General features: G+C 42.8%; 1 protein-coding gene across 5 annotated transcripts in view; it reads left to right on the top strand.

Annotated features, from left to right (window-relative positions):
- Nucleotides 1–15089, top strand: part of SLC9A9 (solute carrier family 9 member A9) — a 214204-nt gene that overhangs the window by 14314 nt on the left and 184801 nt on the right. The gene's annotated exons all lie outside the window — the stretch shown is intronic.

The following is a 15089-nucleotide window of genomic DNA, read 5'->3' as shown; positions in this document are numbered from 1 at the left end:
ACGGGAAATTGGGAGGGGACACAACCAGGAAAGCTGACATGAACTGGCCAAAGAGGTGTTCATACCATGGGACATCATGCTCGGTCTATGAACTGGGGCGGTGTTAGCTGGGGCTGCCAGTCATTTCTGGGGGACCGGCTGGGCATCGGTCAGTGGGCAGTGAGCAGCTGCATCATGCATCACTAGTTTTCTTTTCTCCCTTGCCTTCAGATTTCATTCCTGTCCCCTTCTCCCTCCTTTTCATTATAACTTATTATTATTATTGTTCTTTTTTATTATTATTTCAATTATTAAATTGTTCTTATCTCAACCGTCAAGTTTTACATTCCTTTCCAATGCTTCTCCCCACCCCTGTGGGTGAGGGGGAAGTGAGGAAGCAGCTGCGTGGTACTTAATTACAGGCTGAGGTTAAACCACAACACATTTAGACATTTCTCTCCTGTAAACCAATTGCTCATAGCTCTGTGAGACTGCAGAAAAGCAGTAGGGCTTTCCAGCCCAGTGATGCTCTTACACATGCATTTGGTTTATGAGCTCCAACATGTGTCATTGCCTTTGTAAATGGAAAACATCAGAGCAGCTTTGATAAGCTTGTTAGAAGAAACACACTGAGTTTAGCCTAAATTCCAAATACTTTCATTCTTATATTCATGTTATTTTATCTAAAACAGAATAAGTGCAGATAGAATCTACTACAGAAAGTTCCTACTAGGAACAAAGCCTACTAGCAGTTCAGAGTTCAAGCCCGTAGTCAGGGATAAGGATCCAAAGGAAACCCTAAGGAAGAGGAGTAAACACTGAGCAGCACGGGGACTTGTGCTGTTTTCCATAGAAACCCACAACCCCCACTGAAATCACTGCAGAGAAGGCAGTAATATATTCAGAATAGGGCTTCCACGAACGTGGAGCGTGTTTGCATAATGTATATGTCAGGATAAGATTGAGATAATGAATGCATGAAGAAGAAAGATGATACAAAAACTTTACTAAGAAAATTGAAATTAAGTCCTAAAAGGAAAACTTGTCCTAAGAGAGGAGGGATGAAGAGCTATAGTTGTTGTTACAAAAGAAAGGACAGAACCCTGAGTTACTTCTGGACTGCGTTGCTGTAGACAGCTATTTTGTGCATAGGTAGGATTAAGCATTGTGCTTACTTTTTATTATATATGCACAACACATATACATGTGCATCAACATAGACAGGCATAGGCTGTATCTGCAGCCTCTCATCTGGGGCTGTGCTCTTTCTGCCTGAGTGAATTACGAAGCGCCCCATCGTGAACTCCTCCTGTGGGGTTTGCTGTAGGGACAGGGTACAGCCTATAACGAAGAAGGACGAGGCTTCTCTTTGTAAACCAGAAACAGCTGGGAAACATTGTCAATAAAGAACAGGAACATCATTTGTATTGTTGCAAGCTCTTAAGAGCGCGAAGTTGCCATGGAACAAACTGATATAATGGTGCCTGTCTCCTCTTTGTAAATCTTTGCTTTTGTGTGAAAGGCTGTCTTCTGGCATCAGGAAAGAGGAACTGTGTGGAATTTGAGTGAAAAGGCGATAATCAGATATTCCCACTGAGGGCAGGGGAAGGAGGGGTAAGAGGGATTGTTTTTTCTTAGTTAAGGCAGTGCTGAAATGTAATCGCTTTCAGCTGAATGTCGCTGTAAGAAACGCCTGCCCATGCTAGCTGTAATCCTGTCCTCAGCCACTCCAGCAAGTTATAGCAGTTCCCAAGCTCTCCCAGCTAGGCCAAATGATGCCCTTCGCACCAAGTCTGACCAGCAAGGATCCATGATCCATGCAGAGAGGTCCCATGAGGGAAAGGAGAACATCCCCCACTCCAAGCCATATTCACTTTGAAAAATTCCTGAAGTTGTCCCTTCATGGTGAACAACAGCCTGCTGACTGGGTCTGCATGATGTAAGATCACGTAAGATCCGGACTCTCAGCCGGTCTTTTCTCTGCCCGTGGTTCCAGCTTCCTGTCCCCTGAAGAACAGTGTGGATGATCAGTGGGACAGCTCTTTACTCCTAGGGAAAATCATAGAGATCTTTCAGCAGCCTTCCCTGATACAGGTGGGCAGCCTCTTGCTGTAGCAGACTACTTGAGTTTCACAGACTTAGAGAATAATCTAGGTTGGAAACGTTGACTGGACATCTGCAGTCCAACTTCCTAATAAATATGTGAATGGCTTCAAATTTAAATCCGGTTGCTTGGGGCCCCATCCAGATGAGTTTTGAATATCTCCAAGAATGAAAATTCTCACTGGGAAGCCTGTTCTAGTCTTAACCACCCTCACTACAAAGATTCTTTTTCTGTATATCCAACTGAAATTTTCCTTGCTTTTACCTTGTAACCTTTGCCTCCCATCCTTTCACTGTGCACCCCTCTGAAGGTGGCCTCATCTCTAATAGCCACCAATTAGCTGAAGATGGCAGTTACCTCCCCTCCTAGTTACAGGAGCTAAGCTAAGCTGCTTTTCTCCAAGCTCAGCTCTTTGTCTCTTCTCATACATCATGCCTATCAGCTCCCTAATTATCTTGGTGGCTCTCTCCTGGACTGTCTCCTATCAGTCTTTCTCATACTGGGGGTCCAAAACTGAACACATTATTCTAGGTGCCACCTCACAAGTGCCAAGAAGAAACTAACTGCTTGCTCACTGCACTTCTACGAATGTGATGTGGTTTGCAGTTAGCCTTCATAGGTGCAGTTATGAAGTCCACTTCTGACTCATGCTCAACTTGCTATCCTCCAGGACTCCAGGGGGTTTCTGCACACAGCTATGTAGCCAGCCATGCTCCTGCATGACCTTTGCACAGGGTAATTCCATCTTTGCAATATGTATCTGGATATTAGCTATGTGCTGATGACTGACTGTAAGCTGAAGCAGTACTGAGCTGATGCTACTTGGTGAGCCCATGAAAACTGGGCTGCTGAAAAATTAAATGAACATCCACCCTGTTTTGTTTTTTCTTTTTTTATCTTTTAGAAGAAGCAGGGAGAAGGGCCAAACTTCAGCTTCTGCAAGGAATAGTGTTCTCTTCCCTCAGATTTTATTTTGCTATCTGGAAGATTATATGCTATCTGATGGGATGCATCTTCCAGAATTGATGCCTATGATAGATATTGTCAATTTTGATAATGGAAGAGTGCTCAAGTATTTGGAAAAAACTCGACACTATGGTAACAGCCTATCAGAGCAACATGTGAAGTACTGAATGGCAGAGGGGGTAGAAAGATTTGCATTGACACACACACAAACACACACTCCCCCTTGAAACATCTTGACTTCATAGATCAGCATTCTCAGTGCCAGCCAGCACCAAGATGCCTATGCATAGGAGCACTGACATCATAAAGTTGGCCTTATCTGTGATTTTTTATTTGGTTTCACTTGGGTTCTTGCAAATTGCAATGCCAAAACCACATTTTAGATATTCAGAACGCAGCATGTTTGTACTCACTTACTCATATTTTTCCAGCCTGCCTGGTACATTTGGCAAGACCTGATTTTTCTGGAATTCAAAGCACTCTGAGTGTGCAGCTCAAATAGCAAACGTATTTGCACACAACTCAGGCCAAGTTTGATCTGTCTTTGTGGCTGCAGTGAGAATTTTGCTTGAATAAAGCTAAAACAAAAAAAAGCATCTGGGTCAGAAAAAATAGACAAATTGTAGTTTCAAGACAGTGAAGTTACGAAATACAAACAGCTGATAATGCTGGTGTTAGGAAGAGTCATTCCAAGATCATCACTGTTTTAAGGGGAAAGATGTAGGTGTTTATACTAGCTACTCAGTTTGCATAGCCTTCTCTGGCTGGAGAAATAGGATGTCTCCATATTCCAACTAGAGCCAAAGTTGGTTAGTTTGGCCTGATTAATTCCCATACAAGCCTGTGAGAGCATGGATGCTTGCTTTAGAATAAGCATATGAGACTGTTTCATGGTAATCATGCTTAAAAGTGAACTTCTAGTTAAAAGAAACCACACAGAGTCAAAATATTTCTTTTGTGCGTCTTTGTATAACTGCAGTGACTAAGTTTGGACAAAGAAGTCTCTTCTGACATTTAAATTAAAGTGTGAGGAATAATTCGTCATACTTGATTCTCACAGGCAGTCAAGAATGCTTTCCCTTGCCATTCCTCACCATTCTACAAATGAATATTCAAATGCTTATTGCATATGCTCACTAAAACCTGAGATTATGATATAATATTTTCTAAATTCTTTCTTTCAAAAACTAGATCTTAAATGGTTTTGTTTGAAAACCAGAATTATTTTTTTGTTTCTATACACAGCCATACACATAAATAAATATAAATTTGTAAGAGAGAAGGAAAGAAATATCAAGAAATAGCAAATACCACTTCAGATATTTTTGAGAAAACAAAAGGCGTGAGGTTGGGCTTTCCATCACAACCTTGCTATGAAAGTAGACCTTATCCATTCAAATGTCTGTGGTATCGAGATTCTATCATCATGTGAAAATGTTTTTTTCTTCACCCTTAACTGCACACTTGTAACAGCCCCTCTTTGTGCCTCCTAAAGGAGGAAGGGATGGGCTGAAATAAGTGTTGCTAAAAAGCAGCAGTAGAAAGAAATGTTCCACTTGCCTTTACACAGTTTAACTGGGTATGTTGCACCCTGACATAACTATACAGTCAAAGATTTAGTTGTCTCATCAGTATATCCATCCAAATGTACTTCTGAAGGTTAGGAGACAAATCCCTCCCACTAGCATACCATTTAAACAGACTATTTATGATTAATCATCTTTAGTAGAAAACAGTCTTTCAAAACAAAAGTGTGACCTTTTTTTGCGTGTGTGGTATATTCATTTCCTCCTGAGAAGTTAGCTTATTTTACAGCTGCCTCCTCAACAAGAAGTGGCTTGCTGTGCTCTTATGGGAACATGAGACAGGACTATTGATATACTGATACACTGACATATTCTCAGTAAACACAGGTTACAGGTTCCGTCTCTCATTAAGCACGCAGCAGTGCATGCCTGAGAGGTTCAGCAGGCAATAGTTCCGTTTACTGAGCACTGCATGGCTCTGGGGTGCGGGGTTTTTATCATCACACACATCACACACACACCCCAAATATTTCAGAAGTTTGGCAAATGCTGGGTGGATGTGTAGTTAGGGTATAGGTGTGTTCTATATTACCTTCTGATTGAAGCTGAATACAATACACAAATGGGGTCTGCTGATACGAAACAGTATCGAGTTTATAATCTGACTATTCTTTCTCATCTGAGGCCTATGGACAGATTTAACAACTTGGAAACTTGTAGCTGTGTGCTTCAGCAGAGCAAAACCAAATGTTAATTGGCTTGAATCTGCTGTACAGTGCTGTGGGATTCTGCTGGGTTTGGGAAACAGTTTCTGCAAGGAAAAATGGGGCCAGGTTAAGGGTAACAGAAAAAAAGTCTTCTCTCTGTTACAGAGCTCTCCATAAACTAAGCAAATACCTTTACAAGGATTATCTGTTGCTACACCAACTAAGCTCTTGCTTTCCCAGATAAACATTTTTGTATCAATTCAAAATTAATTCATGTACAAGGAAAGTAGCAATTTTTTTTTTTTTCTAACTAAAATATTGTTTTCTAAACTGCATGTTCCCACCAAAAGATGCAAAAAACCCCTCCAGGTCCACCTTTCCTCCACGCACCGCCTGTAAATGGCAAATATCTAACCTCCGCGAAGGCAAGAATAAAAGCTTTGGTTTTGGGACAAACAGAAACTGGTGAGAGGGGGCTGGTGCTTTAAAGATTAACTGAGGAAGAAAAAGGGAAGAATTATACATAGACCATTTACCCTCCTCAGTGATAAAAACCCCAAACATCACCTGTCTTGCTTTAATAATTTCTATTAATGTTTTGAAGCCAGATATTCAGCCTATGACTGGAAATAAAGACAAAACTAGTAAGCAGACATTCATTTGAATGTAGTTTAGGTTTTGTCAGAGTATAGTTCCTGTATTGGTATCCTGTTTTGGTTTTTTGGCTGCTTTCATGTCCCATCTTGGAGTGAATGCAGGCATTTTCTTTCAGTCATGAGGCAGTATTGCACCATTTTTGCATTGACTTGAGGAAAGTCAAGAAACAGGCAGGATTTAGCTGAAAAATCAAGTTAAGTCTTTCCAGAGATCTCCAAAGGCGGCAACCTAACACTGAGCCCCAGAAGGAAAAGAATTGGTGTGTTTAGTTGTTAATGCGCTGCTCAGTGGCCCAGTGCAGTAGCTTTAATTCTTTGGTCAGTCCAAATCTAAAATAATTCTGTTGCAGTCCGTGAATTTGCAAACTGCAACTCACAGCTACAGTTGCAAGAGGAAGTTCCTGCTCATCACTTTTGTTTAAAGATATTTGGTGAATCCAAAATGGGTTAGTATAGTATGAGTTTAGAGAAGCTTGAAAATACACATCCGCTATGGTATCTGGGTATAGGAATTTTGCAAAGAGAGTAAAAAAGGGAAGAAGATTTCTCACAGCTATAACTCCCAGCGAGTCCTAAAAGTTATAAAGTAGTAAAAAAAGCCTGTAATTTGCATGACTTGTCAACCTATGGATAACAAGCTGAGTTAAATCAAGACACTGATATAAAATAGTGTTTCCCAGACCACTAACACCCACACAGAGCTGAAAGCTCTTCCAAGAGTACTTTGATGCATTCAAGTACGTCTTGCTGCAAGTTAAGTCAGAGTTTGTAGCTATTTCACAATAAACATCTGACATTGTTTACTGCAGCAGAATTGATCATGCAGAAAACACAGTTTTTCTTCTCATAAACAGATGTGGTGAACAGCAGGGTGTAATTATTTGTCTCTTCCAGAAGAACCCCTCAGCATACTAAGGATATTGAAAGAATTGTATTATAGGAAACACCAAAGGTGTGGGAATGCAGAAGCAAAGAACCTGGAATACCAGGAAACTCATGTAAAATCAAAAGGATGTTTAATTTGGTATTTGATATCCAGTAGGTTCTCCAGGAATCCAGCAAAAAATGTTAATCCACACGCTCTTCTTAAAAACACACAAATGACATTTGTTGCAAAATAGGCAAACCACTCAAGTTCAGATATTTTCCAGGAAGAAACCCTACACTGGAAGGAAGAGTTTGTTTGGGTTTTTTTGTTTGTTTTGGGTTTTTTTTTACAAAGTTTCTTTCCAGTTGCCTTAGAAGTTGAAGTTTTTACTTCAGGAAGGAACACTTTTGGATAGATCTGTTAATGTCTTCCTTCCCAATCTTCACGGATCCTTTAAGAATTGACACCCAATGTGGTCTCCAAAGACTGCCATCCCCTATTTCTCTGGCTACAAACCACCCACGCACCTGTGCAACCCAGCTTCCTTGGCTGCAGCATCATTTGGAAGTCTCAAGTTTGCAAGACTACTCGCACAGTCTATGTTAACTTCCAGGGAAAATGTCTTTACAGAGCTGGTGAAATGGAAAACATGCATCCCTTCTGGCCCTGTATCCTGACAGACCACTGCCATTCTTAGGAGTACGTAGTTCCCAGAACAATTAAAGACTACAGAGGAGTTGAAAGCAGAAGAAGGAGGTATACTGACTCTGCTGTAGTTGTTCTTTTTCCGTACAATGGATACTCTTGCACACTGCATGAGAAAGCTTCATACAAAGCATATGACTGAGGAAGATATCTCTACTTCAGCCGATGCTATGCGTTGCTTCAGGCCATACATAACTGTATGGCTTTGCTAGGTAATGAGCCATGCCACACTTCCTTCTGAATCAAGCTGGGCAATGACATGAGCTCTGTCATGTACACAGGAATTTGTGAATTGGTTGCAGTGTGCGTTGAGCTGCTTCAGGGTGAAAGGTGTAACAGAAATTTGAAAGAGAGAAGGAAAATCCTATTCTACTTCAGTAGCATTGAGCTGCCTGCAATCTTCAGTCTCCCCAAACTGACCAATTTACTGTTAGACAGGTAAAATGCTGATCAGCCTTTGGAAGTGTACAGGCAGTAGTTCATTGGTGTGCTTGACGTAGGGCAGAAAGGGAGAGTGTGACGCAGACCTCCTACCTGTTACCTTGAAAATTTCATAATACACCAACTGAGAGGATGCTTTGTTCACTCACTCACCACCATCGTACATAACCCTCTTCTGAGCTAGTTGATCAAATAGGACGCTTGCACCTGATAAAACTTTTATGGAGCACAACTGCTATTAGGCTGAAATGTTTCGTAAACACACCAGCTTTCATGGTGGCTCTAGGATATATGCTACGCTCAGTGGAGACAGAATCTACAAAAGCTGGTCTGATCAGATAGTCAGGTTCTGCACAGTGATAGGTAGATATTTAAATATTTTCTTCAGCTCCTGGTTGTTTCCGAGTATTAAGATGACCATGAACCATCTAAGGTGTTTCTCTTGTCTTGGTTCTCCTCTGAATACTTTCTGTCTGAGAAGAACTCCATTACGTTTGACTCTGTACTCCATACATTTAACTACATTGATAAACGGCAGCAAGTTCAGCGGGTGGCCAAGATGGACAGGAGCTGGGACATTTACTATGTAAGAAACTGGAGAAACTGAGCTTGTTTAGCCCAGAGAAGAGAGGCTTTGAGCGGAGGTTATTAGGAAGACAAAGCCAGGCTCTTCACAGCAGAGCACGGTGGGAGGAAAAATTGACAGATGTAAATCATAATTTAAGAAAGGTCTGACTTGATAAAAGCAAAAACTTTCTCACCATGAGGACACTCAAGCATTGGAACAGGTTGTCCAGAAGATACTAGGCAACCTCCAAACTTGGAGGTTTTCAAGACATAAGTGGCTAAAGCCCTGAGCACTTTGGTCTGATCTCATAGCTGACCCTGCTTTGAGTAGGAATTTGAACTAGACATGTCCTGTGTTCCCTTCCAATCTAAGTTAGTCTACAGTTCTGTGATGCTATAAATAACATACATTACAGCAGAACATATTCTGCACCTAGTCCATTCCATTCAACCATTTTGTACTTTCAACTTTTCTACTACTTTTTCTTTTGATTCTTTTGATATCTTGGTCCCCATCATTCCATACCCAACATTTAGCTTCGAAGGATTTTTTTCTTCCTCCTTTTTTTTTAAATATGGAGTCTGCAATTAAGAAGTCTTACTGAAGAAAAATTACTAGGATCGTTTCACTTCCTGCTGCAGCAAGGACTTTATGCATGAAGATGGCTCTTAAAATGCTAAGTACCCTCTGTTCCCAGCCAGCTCCATACCTTAAAAAGGAAAAAACACTTTCATTTCTGTAATACACTCAGTGGGCATTTGCTTGCTCTTTGCACCATCACCTCTCCCCAGCTAATCACCCTCTCTGAAGCTCAGCAGCAACTAAAATTAAAATGTTAAAAGACCACAACCTCCACTCCTTTTTGACCTCTCCTTTATTGGGAGCATGGGTGCTTTTATCTGTTATGTGATATTGATGTGCACGTAGAAAATTTTGAGCACGATGATGTCACTGGTAAAAAAAACAAAACCAACTTGATCTGTAAAAAGACAATGACTAATAGTGAAACTGCAACAAGAATGTAAGGTCATATATAGGCACACCGATTGGCCTAGATACTGCACCACCAATGCCTTTTTGTAGCCCGCTTACGTTGCATGAGAGGATTGCTATTACTCTGACTGAAAATGAAAAACAAAATACTTTTTTGAATTGTTCACCTTCCTTTCACCCATACTTACAACCCACTCAGCCGTGAAAATAAGGAAAGACTAATTTTGCTGAGGAACAGGGATTATTTTCAGAGTTCTGTTTGCCTATCTGATTCAATCCAAGTGAGACCACACATGAAAACATTAGGTGTGTTCCCTGAGAATGATCTTCATTTCTTTGATTTGGGGAGGGGAGGAGTGTGTGTTTATGCAATCTCCATGGAACGTAAGTATCATAAAACGAAATTAGGAAAGCGGCAGAAGCTATCTGATGTTGTTCAGTCCTCTTGCAAATCACATCATCTAGTTTATGCAGTTGCCCTCCATTGTTCATCGGGATTTGAATACAACTGATTCCAGTTTCTCTCCCTTCAAACAATGTTCTGAGTGAGATTGCTCTTCAGCCCTCTTCTGTCACAGTCAACGAATAATTGAGGGTGGAGCTGACCTCGGGTGCAATCCCCTGATGAAAAACAAGGCTAACTTCAAAAGTTTGAGCAGGTTACTCTGAGCTTTGTCTGGTCAAGTTTTGAATGCACCTTGGTATCCGTGTCTGAGGAATAGCATTAGTAACCAAGTGCCAGTGAGATTTCAAACCAGTGTTCATTACTTTTTGAACCCAGCAGGAGGGTGGGTGGGTTTTCTACACACAAGTTCTTCCTTGGTGAGCAACTTAATTTATCTTTTAAGTTTTAAGATTTAAGCTTTCAGTAATCATCCTATCAGTGCTATCTTATCTGGCCCACCCAGAAATCCACAATTTATGCTACAGCATGACATCATTACCTGTCTAACCTGTCTACTACATAGACGTCCTCATCTAGTATTCAAATACCTTGTAATTTTGGCTTGATTTCTAGGAAGCAGAATATGGCTCTCACTTTAGGTTTGGAAAAATGCACTTGCTGATAAGTTAAGGGATGTGACTGTTGGGAGACAGCTCCGCAGCCCCATGCCCTGCCCGTCGCCAGGCTGTGGCACGCCACTTGCTGTGTGACTGGGAGCATCTCAACAGCAGTGTTTTGCCATCACCATTCAGGTGGCTGAAAAATTCATGTACCATGGAAGAGAGAACAGCCTCGGTGAGGCCAGCATCAGAGCGCCCTGCCAGGGCCGGGTGCCGTACAGAGGTGGCTGGGTGATTCAGGATCTGGTTCCCTGGCCAAAGCACGATCCCATTTTGGCATCTTCCCTCTGCTGCAGCCAGAGGGAACGTGTGTGTCTGAGCCAGAGTCAGGCCTTCAGCGCCAGGACCTCACCCATGGTCCTGTTCAGGCTGAACGGTGCCATGTCGCTGCTCAACTTTGCGGGGTGTTTGCGGGGCTGTGTGTGAGCTCTTTTCTCTGTTAACGATCAGGTCATGGGCGTTTCTTTCCATATGCATCAGAGAGGAGGAGGAAAAACACGCCTTAACTACTTAAAATACAAATAGACAATGACAGAAACAGCAAACAGAAGTATTTAACGATAGCATCCAGTGCTGCAGTGAGAAAACAAGAAAATAACGCACACTTCGTGCAGGGCAGGGCCGGGCCGCCCGGGGAGTGTTTGCTCACAAGTCTCACAGCGGCACACCGGGCCCGCGGGGCGGCAGGGCTCGGCAGCGGCCAGCAGGTGGCGGCCGCGCTCCGCCAGTGCCGGCCAGGCCCCGCTCCGCGCCCCGCCGGGAGGGTGCGAGGGCGGAGAGCGGCTGCCGGACGCGCCGTTCTGCTGGGGGCGGCCCGCAGGGAACGCGGGGCCGGCCGCCCCCTGCTCCCGCCGGGCCCGTCGCGGGTCGCCGCGCCCCTGTGGCGGGGGGCCGGTTCCCAGGGCCGGGAGGAGCCCCGGGAGGCGCCTCGCAGCGCCGCCTGGACGCCCCCGCGTCCCGGGGCGCAGGCAGCAGGATGCGGGAGAGGCCCGGGCAGGCCTCCCAGCCCGGCTTTCCCCGGCGCTCCCCGTGAGCTCCTGTACACGGCTGAGCGGGGAAAGCGGGTCGGAGAAATGCCAAGCTGGTCTAAAGGCAGATTCTGTGTTAGTTTTTAGATGATCGAAGGAAAATGTTAAGGAGGGAAAGAAAATCTCATTTTATCTCAAACAAAACTTTTTTTCAAGTGCCTGGTTTCTGTTGAGAGCTCTTCTCCAGGCTGGTGGCACCTATGCACATGGTGGGCCTGTCTGGGGCAGCGTGCCCGTTCCAGAGGAGAAGCGCCCGTGCCAGCTTTCCCGCTCACTGCCTGACGGGAACAGCTCCCAAAGCCTGCGGGAGCCAGGACGCTCGCTTCTCTTTTCTCCAAGTTTGAGCATGGGTTGTAAGGCTGTACTACAAGCTACCAAACAAGCATCGCCCTTGACACGTCACTCTTCCAACGCTGACCTACCCGAGGGTTCTGAATAACACAGCCATGAAACAATAGCGAGGAACTGCTATTAGAAAACTAGAGATGTCATGGATAGGAGGGGCTCATCTAGCTAAAACTGCTGTCCATGATGCCTAAATGTCAGGTCGTTAATAATCACCCCCGATTTTAAAATGTTTTCACTTAGTTTTTTTCACTTCTTTTTAAGCATGGACTTAGTTACGGGAATCAGGACACAATGATTTTAAGGACATGCTAACAAAATTCCATTAGTTACGGGAACACTTGCAGCACTGGAAGCAAGTCAGAAGCCTGAACTAGTTGCTACAGTGCCCTTCTAGTAAAGGGAATAGGCTGCAAAACCCATTACAGTTGCAACCTCTTGCTGGCAAATTGCAGCCTCATTAGTAATCTTGGCGAGATGACGGGGGTTTTACATTACTGATCCTCTTGTTAGCCCCTCAAGTGTGTGACTGAAGCGCTCTTTCGGGAGCAGTTTGGGGAAGTGAATGTTGTAAATATATTTCCTTTATAGGCAAACAGATGCTCTGTGTCTTTGGGGCTATCAAACCGGCACATTCACGAACACACAACTCACTTAAAAATAAAGTGGAAGAGAAGGTAGTACTTAAATCTGCCAAAAATTAAGAGGTAATGATAATTGTAAGCACATAAATCTTGTCATATTTTCCCAGTGGGCCGAGACACATAAAGTAACTTCCTCTTCCTGCAAAACTGTCTCTTTGGTGGTGTGGATGTTCTATATGCATCTTATATACAACAAGAATTACTTTTATATTTTTTTAAATGAAAGAATAGATTAACCTATCAATGACATACTGAGCTGCAATGCATTAACATTACAGGGCAATACCAGTTATTATCAGACAGGTAGTAGGTGGTCCTGTTCATGTACTCCACTAATAAAAGAATTTTATATAATTAGGAATTGTCTGCCATAAGTGTCCACAAGTGCTCTTTCATGTGTCCTTCACACCCCAGCCTGGATGGAAGTATATGTGGTGCATGTGCTGAAGAAGTATTATTACCTCTTAACTGTGTCTAGGAGCTAAGCTGGCAGCAAGACTTTTCCCCTGCTGGTGGAGTGATTGAGCAAGGATTAAAAAAAAAAAAAAAAAAAAAAAAAATGAATAACATAGCCAGGATAACAAACCTGTTATTTGTGCTATTAGAGCGGTAAGGAGGGTGTCATCAACTGGTGATCAAAGCTTGTGGTGAAGGAAGGGTACCTTTGGTTTCAGTGTTTACTCTGAGAACAGGTGCCTGTTAGTAAAATCTTTAGTGCTTAAATACATGTCTATGCCTGTTAGGGTCTGGCCAGGAGAAAACACAGCCTAACAGAACACCAGGCAATAGTCACCTAAGGTTCATAAGCTATTCAGACTTCATTCCTTCAGAGTATTCACCCTCATTCTCTGGGTGAATTGTCAGTTCATAGGCTTTCAGTGCACGGGAGAGACAAACAACCATTAGGTTGTAAAGGTAAAAACGTTCAATATAACGTAAAATTCCATTTTTTCTCACAGATTATTTAAACCAGGCTGTTCTTTCCTTCGGTTGACCTGGGAAAGCTGTGGAGAATCCAGCCAGGCTGCTTCCACATCAGTAGAGCACATTGGAAGCAGTTTTAACACATTTCCCAGTAACTGCCCAATAAAGCTTTATGAAGGACAAACAATTCCACAAAGCTTCTTGGATAATATTACCCCTGATTAAAGAGCCTCAGAAAGGGCTTCTCCCTGAGGAGAAAAAAAATGCCACACCATGTGTCACAGCAGCCTCCAAACTATCAAGCTGCAACAAGGTCTTTTACCATCTCATACCAACACACTCTTCATACCTGTCCCTCTGCTGCCTTCTCCTCATCCCACCTCATCCAGGACCTGCTCTCTCTTCTCTTGCTTCTTCATCTCTCTCCTTCTTCCTCGGCTGCCCAACCCCTTCACAGAACCAGCCACAGCTGCACCCTGTCTACATCAGCCAACCCACCGCCCCTGAAGACAGCCCACAGCTGTATATTATCAATGATAATCAACACAGCTTCATTCCTCTACAATTCCCCCTTTTTTTTTTCTTTGTAACATTTCATACCTCATGTTTTTACCAATCACCACAAACATTTTACAAATAAAGTTTTCATACAGTCCTCTATAATCCCTTTAACAACCATGAGGTTAGCTTGTCACGGGCTATAAACGAGGCGTCTATAGCTGCACTGTTCGGAACTATTTCTCCTCTATGTTCTTCATCTGTTCATTAGGTACTGGCCTCTGGGTGGCTTCTGCTTTGAAAGAATTAATTATTCAAACTCTGCCTATGTATCTCTTTTCAACAACAACTAAGCCCATTGTGTCACAAGGACAAAAACCTTTGGTAACAGCCAGGACAGATGGCTGAAGCCAGGCAACACATTTCAGAGGTGTGCCACACCTCTGTGTTATCAAATCTGGTTTTATTGGCAAACCTTATTATCTTTGATACTTTAATTAAAATGCCACACTTGGGGATGTTCTTGTTGTTCAAAAACCTCACCCTGAATTATTTTTAATGCCTCATTATGAAGAAAAACTGGAAAACATGATCCAACTGCAAACTCAAAGCTCAACAATCCAAAGAATACAAACTATATCATTCCACAAAAATCTTGTCTGAGGACTTATTATTTATCTTTTGGTGTTTTTGTAACATGTTGGGGATGGAAGCACTGCTGTGTTATTCAGCCAATATCCCTGCTTGAATGCTCTCTTCTTTCCATAGTGATACCATATAAGCCCTGGTCTCAAGGGAATGTGGAACAGTGCAGTGCCAAGATGCTGTGCTGAGATACTTGTGCCTTCATACTTCCTTTTCTGCAGGGCTTTCTGCCTCTAAAAAGTTGTCTGAGTTACTTTCCTCTCTTTCTCTCACTTCTTTGATCTAGTTGACCATTATAGTCTAACCGATTCTTAATTTCCGTTTGCTAGGCCGTTTTGAAAGCCTCGTGCATGAATTCCAGTTGATAAAATTGCCATTGGGATGCCCTTTCTCTTCCTTTAGCATTGATCGTCATCACTCATGAACA

Source organism: Falco peregrinus, chromosome 12, assembly GCF_023634155.1.
Source record: "Falco peregrinus isolate bFalPer1 chromosome 12, bFalPer1.pri, whole genome shotgun sequence".
NCBI classification, from domain to species: domain Eukaryota; kingdom Metazoa; phylum Chordata; class Aves; order Falconiformes; family Falconidae; genus Falco; species Falco peregrinus.
The sequence above is the reverse complement of the archived record's forward strand: the minus strand, read 5'-3'. Positions and strand labels throughout refer to the sequence as shown.